Here is a 10080-nt window from a genome sequence, read left to right as displayed (position 1 = left end):
GCTTCGAGGGTGGCTGTTGTGTTCCTGGTTCGAGCCAAGGGAGCGAGGAGAGGGACGGAAGCTATACTGTTACACTGGCAATACTAAAGTGCCTATAAGAACATCCAATAGTCAAAGGTTAATGAAATACAAATGGTATAGAGGGAAATAGTCCTATAATTCCTATAATAACTACAACCTAAAATTTCATACCTTGGAATATTGAAGACTCATGTTAAAAGGAACCACCAGCTTTCATATGTTCTCGTGTTCTGAGCAAGGAACAGAAACGTTAGCTTTATTACATGGCACATATTGCACTTTTACTTTCTTCTCCAACACTTTGTTTTTGCATTATTTAAACCAAATTGAACATGTTTCATTATTTATGTCAGGCTAAATTGATTTTATTGATGTATTATATTAAGTTTATTCAGTATTGTTGTAATTGTCATTATTACAAATCAATTTAAAAAATTGACCGATTAATCGGTATTGGTATCGGCGTTGAAAAATCATAATCGTACGACCTCTAGTCTGTATTGGCAACCGAAAGGCAGATACGGAAGCTAAGAGAGCTGGCGAAAAGCCAAACTCTCCCACAGATTCTCACTTGAAGGAGGAAGTTAGTATTGACACAGAATTACTGAAGGAAAGTCAGCTTCGAGCCCCAGGTAAGAAAGTTACAAGACGGGGGGCCGTTGACAAAAGAGGATTTTGGCACAAAGGGAACCTCCCTATTTGAGGGAGACAATAAGTCATTGTTTAGCTAGGTAGCAATATTGATACGTGGGCGGAGCCACGTATCAACCGGACGGATGGCAGAGATAATTAGACAACACTTTGTAGCACACGGAATAACTAAATATTTTTTTTAAGAAAAAGAAAATGTATTCACATTGTGTTGTATGTGCACAGAATAAGCACCAGGGTAGACAGAAAGCAGGTTAGAGGAAGGAAACACTGCAGGTTAGGAAAGACGTTGAAGCCTTGGTGATAACGAACAACTTAAAGTTTTATTATAATAGATAAATATAGCAAATGGGTAGAAGCGTTCCCAACTTACTTGGCGGACACGATTAGGGTAGTTAAAATATTAGGTCGAGATATTATCCCTAGAGCTGGTTTACTAGGATCTCTGTCTTTAAATAATGGATGACATTTTAGCTAATCAGGTATAACAAATAAAATGCCAGAGTTAGGGACCAGAACAGGTAGACATAGACGTTGAAGATATAATAGCAGAAGTCATGAAAAGACTGTCCGTTAACCAAACTTCTATTTCCAAGATTTTGTGTCCAACAGGTGAATTACAGGAGAAGGTAATTCACACAATCCAACCAGGAGACTGGGTGTGGATCCAGTCCCTGAGGAGAATAGACGGGAAGCAGCCCCGTTGGGAAGGCCCATACCAGGTTCTGTTAAACCACTGTTAAACCACTGCCTTTGCCATTAGAATAGCTGAGAGAGTCACTTGGGTCCACGTTAACCACTGCAAGAAGGTAGGTAGGTACCCACACTGCTGATCACACACAGAGTTAGGAGAAGAACCGAGTATCAACAGGGTCTGGGGGTTACCTCCTTAAATGAAGATTTCCTATCCCGACCGTTCATCACTGTGGATGATCCTAGAAGTGTGGGTATGGGGTGGTACCTAGCAGACCGACTAAGGGCAGGAGAAGGTTGGCGGTTTTTGGGAAGAGTAAGGACTCTGAGGTGCATCATAGTCTTTGAAACCTTTCTGATACATCCAAATCCACCACCTGCCGGTACTAATTATATGACGCCATTGTCATTGATAAGAAGTAAAAGATAAACTATATAATTCACTGATGAATGACTTACAGAATAAGGAGTCAAAGAAGGTAAACATGAAACAATTCCCTAGGAAAGCAAATAACTTTACAGGGATGGGGTTGGCCAGATTGAAGTACTCGGCCAACCCACCTCGGTTCACTTTAACTTCTGATGAGTACCAGTGTTATAGATACAATAATGGCACCGAGAATTTAGATGATTTGAATGGCTGAAAGGTAATCGTTAATGTGACTGACTTACGTTTGGAAGTACAGGAGACAATTCTTAACCTCATAGCACCTATAACTGATGTAGGGTGGGCTCGTACCAATAATGGACGCGTACGACAGAAACTACCAAAAAGGGTGGTCAGAAAATTGCGCCCCGGGGTTATTGGTCGAACCAGTTCGAGTTAGTCATCAGAGGCCAGTTATATGATGCTAAAGTAGGCACAGGAAGAGTTTTGACCAGGATGGGAGTTTAGATGGATGCTATTGGCATCCTCAGGGAAGTTACAGATTAATACAAAGCTATTAATCAAATAGGTGAAGACTTAACCACTGCATTATTTTGGTGGTTGATAATAAATACAAATGTGGATTGGATTAATGACATCTATTATAAGCAACAGAGATGCGTGAATGAGACTGGGGATGCAGCAAAGGGGATCTCTGAACAATTATCCGCCACCTCCCTCATGACCTGGTAAAATAGACTGACTCTCGATATGTAAATTGGCAGAAACGATACCAAGCTCCGACCAGTGGGATGAAGAATACAGACTTCCAGGCCTAGGAAAAGGCTCAGTGTCTTTTAATTACGAGGAGCCAGTGTTAGATGAGACTGTTTTCAATGTTTAGTTAAAGGCTGTTCCTTTCATGAAGATTATGATGAAAATCCTGAAAATGGAAGAATGATAATTGGATATAGGCGCAGAACAGTCATTGATGAGGAATCTAAATTAAATGCATGTATTGGTTTGGTTTATTCTTGTATAACATTACTGTTTCCATATAGTGTGTGATATGTCAGTATGAATTACTTAGTCATTCAAGGTGGATTGTTAAAAGATTTTATAAAGGTTTTAGATAAATGATTAAATAATTCTACCCAGAAACTTAACCATTAGGGATTAGAGGTTATGTAGCATGGACAAGGAGTAATTAAAAATAATAAACACAGGTCCAACTAGGTTGACCTATGTTTGAACCGACCCGGCTGTAACTCTGGGGAGATAAGATAGGACAGGGAGAGCCCCTCCAGGGTTCCCTCATCTGGGGGGGACTGGAACTGTCAGCTGGGTAGTGATCAACTGTGGTGAGAATTGTAGAGAAGTCGAAAGCTCTCCTAATGTTAGTGTGTATGTATGTGCGTATGTGAAGAGAATGTTCTAAAGGGAACATCAATGTATATGCACAGGAGCGCTCTCGTAAATACGTTTTTTGGCTATCGTAGCTGGGCCTCCGGCTGATTCATTTCAGCCAGTTTCCTACAAATTCTGGGTTTCAGGCTGAGTAGTTAATTGAATTGGGTTTGTGAACATCGAGAACAAAATTCTTGCGGCAGGAAACCACTAGTTATGGATGTAATGTATCTGGTAATGAGGAAACTGCTAGTTATGGATGTAGTGTATCTGGTAATGAGGAAACCACTAGTTATGGATGTAGTATATCTGGTAACAGCTGTAATCGCAGCAAAAGGTGGCGCTACAAAGTATTAACTTAAGGGGGCTGAATAATTTTGCACGCCCAATTTTTCAGTTTTTGATTTGTTAAAAAAGTTTTAAATATCCAATAAATGTCGTTCCACTTCATGATTGTGTCCCACTTGTTGTTGATTCTTCACAAAAAAATACAGTTTTATATCTTTATGTTTGAAGCCTGAAATGTGGCAAAAGGTCGCAAAGTTCAAGGGGGCCGAATACTTTCGCAAGGCACTGTACTCTAGGACCCATAACAACAACATAGACCTACTGTTGGACCCATAACTTCACCTAACAACAACATAGACCTACTGTAGAACCCATAACTTCACCTAACATAGACCTACTGTAGGACTCATAACTTCACCTAAGAACAACATTGACTTACTGTAGGACCCATAACTTCACCTAACAACAACATAGACCTACTGTAGGACCCATAACTTCACCTAACAACAACATAGACCTATTGCAGGACCCATAACTTCACCTAACAACATAGACCTACTGTAGGACCCATAACTTCACCTAACAACAACATAGACCTACTGTAGGACCCATAACTTCACACTAACAACAACATAGACCTACTGTAGGACCACCAACTTCACCTAACAACAACATTGACTTACTGTAGGACCCCTAACTTCACCTAACAAGAATATAGACCTACTGTAGGACCCATAACTTCACCTAACAACAACATAGACCTACTGCAGGACCCATAACTTCACCTAACAACATAGACCTACTGTAGGACCCATAACTTCACCTAACAATAACATAGACCTACTGTAGGACCCATAACTTCACCTATCCACAACATAGACCTACTGTAGGACCCAGAACAATAACATAGACCTACTGTAGGACTCATAACTTCACCAAACAACAACACAGACCTACTGTAGGACCCATAACTTCACCTAAGAACAAATATAGGAAAATAGCTGTGTGTGTTGTTCAATAGTCAAGGAACAGTTCTCTACACATTATGTAAGTAATGTAAGTAAGTAAGTAAGTATCTCCATTTCCAAACAGACTAACGAGACCCGACTGTAAATCAAGCAGACAATAACATTATAAACATCAATTTGTTAGGGATGTTGGATCCAACATGGAGCACGGCATAACTGTATTTACCAGAGAAAAGAATGAAGAAGCACTTTGGTTGTTGTTGCATGTCGTGATGTTTGTCATTTGACTGGCATTCAGAAAATTATTTCCTGGATCAGCTGATGATAGTTGAACATGTGACTAACAAAACAGCTACAGTATTAAGAATGAGGTGTAATTTTTGAAGAACTGCATTAATGACAGTATCCATTTGGGTGTTGTCAATAAGGTTGCAATATTTATTATTATTTTTATTTTTTTCACCTTTATTTAACCATGTAGGCCAGTTGAGAACATGTTCTCATTTACAACTGCGACCTGGCCAAGATAAAGCAAAGCAGTGCGACAAAAACAACACGTGGGATAAACAAACTTACAATCAATAAAAAAATAGAAGAATCTATATACAGTGTGTGCAAATGGAGTAAGGAGGTAAAGGCAATAAATAGGCCATAGTAGCGAAGTAATTACAATTTAGAAAATTAACACTGGAGTGATAGATGTGCAGATGATGATGTGCAAGTAGAAATACTGGTTTGCAAAAGAGCAAAAAAAGTTAATAAAAACATGGGGATGAGGTAGGCCGTTGGATTGGCTATTTACAGATGGGCTGTGTACAGCTGCAGTGATTTGTAAGCTGCTCAGATAGCTGATGCTTAGTTAGTGAGGGAGATATCAGTCTCCAACTTCAGCGATTTTTGCAATTCGTTCCAGTCATTGGCAGCAGAGAACTGGAAGGAAAGGCGGCCAAATTAGGTGTTGGCTTTAGGGATGACCTGTGAGATATACCTGCTGGAGCGCATGCTACTGGTGGGTGTTGCTATGGTGACCAGTGAGCTGAGTTAAGACAGAGTTGCTCTTATTCTCCATGGACTTTACAGTGTCCCAAAACTTTTTGGAGTTAGAGCAACAGGATGCAAATTTCTGTTTGAAAAAGCGAGCCTTTGTTTTCCTAACTGACTGTATGTATTGGTTCCTGACTTATCTGAAAAGTTGCATATCGCGGGGACTATTCAATGCTAGCGCAGTACGCCACAGAATGGTTTTGTGCTGGTCGAGGGCAGTCAGGCTGGAGTGAACCAAGGTCGATATCTGTTCTTAGTTACACATTTTTTTGAAAGGGGCATGCTTATTTAAGGTGGTGAGGAAATTACTTTTAAAGAACAACCAGGCATGAGGTCAAAATCCTTCCAAGATACCCGAGCCAGGTTGAATAGAAAGGCCTGCTTGCAGAAGTGTTTTAGGGAGCGTTTGACAGTGATGAGGGGTGGTCGCATAACGGATGCAGGCTGTGATCCAGTGGAAATGTCATAAAATACCTGATTACTTCTTATCCTTTGCACAAATAGCCTACAGCTATGTCTGTCCAGAACTCACTGGAGCAGGACACTGAGGGCCTAGAACATTTTATGTAATGTAATTTCTAGGATATTTATTTTTATCAGGATATTTTCTACCTGCAGAATGCAATGTTTTTATTTATTGGCTTTATGTAGGCAATTTTTTTTTTACATAGTTTAGCAATGGCAATAAAAGTTACTTTTAGATTTGTATAATTTTAATTTAGATAGAATCACAGACAATGATTTTGAGATACTATTATAAATTAAATGAAACTGTTGCACGAAAATGTGCATATGAAAATCATAACTGGCACACAGATTGGTAGAAATGGTCAGATAAATTGACACTCCAAAGAACGGCAGAATTTACAAAGTCCAGCAGCAGAGGGGGAGGGGGGCGCCCTCTGGTCAGGTTATGTTGACGACCGGAGCCCTCTGGTCAGGTTATGTTGACGACCGGCGCCCTCTGGTCAGGTTATGTTGACAACCGGCGTCCTCTGGTCAGGTTATGTTGACTACCGGCGTCCTCTGGTCAGGTTATGTTGACTACCGGCGTCCTCTGGTCAGGTTATGTTGACGACCGGCTCCTTCTAGTCATTTGTGTGTCTCATTTATTTAATCAAACAGGGTGCTTAAAGCATCATTCCAGTTCAGTACATATAGATTTTATAAAAACACTTGGGGCGATTGTTAGACAGAACAGATGACTCTTGGTTGACCAAGATGTATTTTAGTTGGGGACAGCACTAGAACATGATTTTGGGGCTCCCGAGTGGCACAGCGGACACTGAATCTCAGTGCTTGAGGCGTCACTACAGACACCCTGGTTCAAATCCAGGCTGTCTCACAACCGGCTGTGATTGGGAGTCCCATAGGGCAGCGCACAATTGGCCCAGTGTCTTCCGGGGTAGGCAGTCATTGTAAATAAAAATGTGTTCTTAACTGACTTGCCTCGTTAAATAAAGGTTACATTTAAATAAATCATTGTATCATGACAAACCATTTTTTACAAATCTGTCAAGGCACCAACTTTGAGAAGGGTTTAAAACAAAAGTTTCAAACCAATTCATGAATGTAATTGAATCTAGGTATGTCTTGCCTTAAATGTAATGGCATGAAAAACAAATTGACCTAATATTATACAATGACTTATCAACAGCTCTAATAATTTGCCCACACATGAAATCTTCACTGGCAATTATAGAATATACTATATAGCCTTAAAATCTGTTTAAAACAATAATTTTGATATCATGGTTGGCCAGTCTGTATTCATAGTGTAGTGAATTCAGGGGGAAGCCCTGAGCTGAACTCAAACCTGGGTCCAGCGACTGTCAAGCCAACCCCATATAACTGTTATGCCAAGATGTCTGAACTTATTGATGAGGTCGCTAGGTGTTGGGTTAAGGTTGCTACAATAGCTTTCTCTATGAATTTGAGAGTGGTTACACTGCTCCTTCCCCCATCCCTCAGCTGTTTACCAAACCAAGTCTCTGGGCAGCCATTTTGTGCTGTTTAAAAAACCCACACAACCCAGCAATCTGCAGTTCAAACAATAACAAATCTGTCATTCCACCACTGTTTTTGTAATAAGATGATCATGGGGTTGGAGAAATGTAACTACAGACAGACAGACCTATGGATGCAAGGACTGACCATCCATGATATCAACATTATAGTTTTAACCATGTTGAGGCTATACAGTGTTGATTTACATTGTTTACATTGGAGCAAAAAAAGCTTATTAGGGGTTCTGATGGGGTACAACAGTTGAACTAAGCTCATGAAGAATGTGTTATATTCTTCAAGAATCAAGGGCTATAAATAAATTATTTAGAAGTCAAAATATTGATGTAGCAATTGCAGATTTCCGCTTTAACACCAAACATCAGTTCAACAACTGCTGAGTTTGTGCCTCTGTTTGTAAGACAGTACTTGCTAGTGTTAATCAGGGAACGGTTTCTCAAAACCATCTTATGGCTAAATTCATCGTTAGAACCATTGGATGCCTTAAGATGCGTTCGGGAAACCAGGCCCAGATATCCAGGTTCCTCCTCTTCTTCCTTCTTTTTCGATGTAACAGTCATCTCCACCTCCTCCTCTTTCACTTCATACACTGTACCTTCCTCTTTCTCTTCCTCCTCTCCTTTTACTGTAACATCCTCCTCCTCTTTCCCAGTAACGGCCTCACCCTCTACTTCTTGTTTTACTGTGGTATCCTCATCTTCTTTAACAGGAGGAGAGTAGCTGAGTGACCGCATGGTCGGGGATGTTAGCTTGGCTAATGCTAACTTAACCAGCCCGCTAAGTTAGCTGAACAATAACAACAACACTGTAAATAGTAAATTAAATTGGATGACTAACTAGATGACAGAAATGGGTTTAAAACACAATGGTTAATATACACTAAAGCGTCTAAAGAGCTTTATTGGTTCGGCTATTTTGTCTAGCAAGCTACCGAGGTGGCTGACTAACTGTTGCTGCTGTTTAAAGAAGTGTTCCGTTAGATTAGAAGTGTCCATTAGATTATACGTCACACTACCATCATTATCTTAAAGTCGCACACCGCCATCTGCTGACTGGAGTGGGTAACACAGTTGAGTAAAACATTTATTTTATTTTTAACCAAAAAATTAAAGGGTTCGAATAAGAGACGTCGCTAGGCCTAAAATATTCATTAGCCCCCACTAAATAAATCAATATCAGTCAATATATTTTTTCTGTTTTTTATTTTTAAACTTCTTACCGAGTCGGCACTAGGACCGGGGAAGGCTGCTGCTGCACTAGTGACTGTTAGGCTTTCTTCAGCAGAAATACTGAGAGCGGTACCCCTACACAGAACTGAACTGGATCAAAGATGGTGGACATAAATAGTAGGAGAGAGGGGTACCCCTACACAGAACTGAACTGGATCAAAGATGGTGGACAGAAATACTAGTAGAGAGGGGTACCCCTACACAGAACTGAACTGGATCAAAGATGGTGGACAGAAATACTAGGAGAGAGGGGTACCCCTACACAGAACTGAACTGGATCAAAGATGGCAGACAGAAATACTAGTAGAGAGGGGTACCCCTACACAGAACTGAACTGGATCAAAGATGGCAGACAGAAATACTAGTAGAGAGGGGTACCCCTACACAGAACTGAACTGGATCAAAGATGGCAGACAGAAATACTAGTAGAGAGGGGTACCCCTACACAGAACTGAACTGGATCAAAGATGGCAGACAGAAATACTAGTAGAGAGGGGTACCCCTACACAGAACTGAACTGGATCAAAGATGGCAGACAGAAATACTAGTAGAGAGGGGTACCCCTACACAGAACTGAACTGGATCAAAGATGGCAGACAGAAATACTAGGAGAGAGGGGTACCCCTACACAGAACTGAACTGGATCAAAGATGGCGGACAGAAATACTAGGAGAGAGGGGTACCCCTACACAGAACTGAACTGGATCAAAGATGGCAGACAGAAATACAAGTAGAGAGGGGTACCCCTACACAGAACTGAACTGGATCAAAGATGGCGGACAGAAATACTAGGAGAGAGGGGTACCCCTACACAGAACTGAACTGGATCAAAGATGGCGGACAGAAATACTAGGAGAGAGGGGTACCCCTACACAGAACTGAACTGGATCAAAGATGGCGGACAGAAATACAAGTAGAGAGGGGTACCCCTACACAGAACTGAACTGGATCAAAGATGGCGGACAGAAATACTAGGAGAGAGGGGTACCCCTACACAGAACTGAACTGGATCAAAGATGGCGGACAGAAATACTAGGAGAGAGGGGTACCCCTACACAGAACTGAATTGGATCAAAGATGGCGGACAGAAATACAAGTAGAGAGGGGTACCCCTACACAGAACTGAACTGGATCAAAGATGGCGGACAGAAATACAAGTAGAGAGGGGTACCCCTACACAGAACTGAACTGGATCAAAGATGGCGGACAGAAATACTAGGAGAGAGGGGTACACCTACACTTATCTGAACAAGATCAAAAATAGTGGACAGAAATACTAGGATGGAAGCAAATGTAAGGGATTTTAACGTCATAAGGAATCATGCAAAAAACATGTACAGTTGAAAGGAATGTTAGTTAATGTAGAGACAAACGAGTATGCATTTTT

This window comes from Oncorhynchus mykiss, chromosome 7 (genome assembly GCF_013265735.2).
Source record: "Oncorhynchus mykiss isolate Arlee chromosome 7, USDA_OmykA_1.1, whole genome shotgun sequence".
NCBI classification, from domain to species: Eukaryota; Metazoa; Chordata; class Actinopteri; order Salmoniformes; family Salmonidae; genus Oncorhynchus; species Oncorhynchus mykiss.
The sequence above is the reverse complement of the archived record's forward strand: the minus strand, read 5'-3'. Positions refer to the sequence as shown.